Source organism: Dreissena polymorpha, chromosome 6 (genome assembly GCF_020536995.1).
Source record: "Dreissena polymorpha isolate Duluth1 chromosome 6, UMN_Dpol_1.0, whole genome shotgun sequence".
Classification (NCBI taxonomy): domain Eukaryota; kingdom Metazoa; phylum Mollusca; class Bivalvia; order Myida; family Dreissenidae; genus Dreissena; species Dreissena polymorpha.
In genome coordinates this window covers 50,016,768-50,018,755 of record NC_068360.1, presented here as the reverse complement: position 1 = coordinate 50,018,755, position 1,988 = coordinate 50,016,768, and positions in this window count along the sequence as shown.

Here is a 1,988-nt window from a genome sequence, read left to right as displayed (position 1 = left end):
ATCGATTGACTTTGCAAGTGTTGATCTTCTGTCGTTTCGACTCTTTAAGACTATTTGTAGTATCAATTTTCATGGGTGCAAAATATGCAACGCAATAGCAATTCTTAAACTTTGCTTTATTGATAAGAGTGCTGAACAAAGCGGGTTAACATAGTACAGTGTGTGGTAAATAGTATCACAAGTAAAAAAAATGACATCGTTAGAAGAGTTAAAGAAGGACAAGAGAGAAAGTACGCAAATATTCTCAAAGTTCAGGTTGGTGTTTCGGCAATATCCGTTTTAGGCGGAGCGATAGGAATAGGAGCGTTTGATGTGAGTGAACACGGTTTCCAGGCGACGTTTTCTGGTTGTGGGATCAAGGTCGGGATGGCGGTTCTAGTTGCTACAAGCCTGGGCACGCATGTGACCTCGTTCATGAAAGAGCGCAGACATAATCAAATTGAAGGGCTTAAATTTAATATTATGAACAAAAAGCTCGACGATATAACATCAATGATAGAGAACATAAAAACTTCGTCAAGACCGGCCTTTGACTGCTGCGACGGGATACGCGACAAAGAAACACTGGTTAAAAAAAAGGTTTGGCCCGCTAATATCTTAAGAAAAGCTTATAACGGATTTTTAAGTACGGTTGAGGCATCCGTTACCTTCTACCTAATGAAAACAGTCGACGAGATGGAAAGGCGCGCTGCCAGGGCGGCCGCCGGAATTATCATTATTCAACTCTTGACCGATCAGCTGCACACATTAATTCATACGGCTGTCGAACTGTATGATTTTTAACAAACGGAGTCTGAAAACCCAACCAAGCAAAAATAATGTAAGCAACTTTTTGACGTGGATTTGACAATGATGCAACTAGTAAGCAACTTGTTTAACTATTCGGTCATCCGAAGTTTTAATTTGTTTATTGGACATTTACTTTGATTATTTTAAAAATGACGACATGTTGTGTTATTTTCGGTAGATCTAATTAAATGTTTATCTTGTGTCTTAAGTTTGCATCATGATTTGTGGTTTTGTTACTTTTCTTTTGTTTTAAATATAAAACATACAATGTATACATGTATATGATCACAAAAACAAGGTGATTAACATTCAGCAGCAACGCTGTTCAAACATGTTTTACAAAATATGCTAATATGTACATGTTGTTGACCTTGTGTTTTCCTTTAATATTAACAAATTATTTATGTGTATTTGTTTTGCTTTGATTGTTTGTGCTTAATAAAAATAAGTATAGTCAAAGGTGAATTGTAAAAGGAGGATAGAAACTACTGGAATGAATTATGAGAGTTTAATGTGTTTCCATTTTTTAATAATTTATTCGAAGTAACATGTATGGAAAACAAGTGTGTATATGTTATAGTACCACCGAATCTAAATTGATTATGGATAATATCAAAAAGTATACACACAAGTCATCTTAAAGTTCACACAATTTTAAAGTAAACAAATTATTAAAGTAAAATAACATGAAATGCAAAAAACAAAACCCAACTATAAACTGTTTTATCAATTATTTAAAACTTAAGATTCAAATAGAAAAAGAGATAGCCCTTAACAACGATACACTTTATATGTTTGAACATAAATTAGTTGCTGAGAAATAGCCCGGACAAAAATTGCATTATATGTAAAGTTAATGGAAAATTTCAAAGGACCATAACTCTGTGAAAAATCATCCGACCAGAACCCGCTGATAATATGCATATCTCCTCTTGGTAGTGAAGCTTCCCATAAAGTTTCATTGAATTCCGGTCATTAGTTGCTGAGAAATAGCCCGGACAAAAATTGTGCACGGACGGACACACGGACGGACAGACGAAGTGGCGACAATATGCTCCCCCCAAAATAAATTTTGGGGGAGCATAACAAATGTTTGTGGATATTTGAGCATGTCTATTTCACACAAAGGAATCTTCTTTAGGTGTCAAATATCTCATTTGCTGAGCTATTCAAAATCCTGTGGGGAATATTGAATAGTT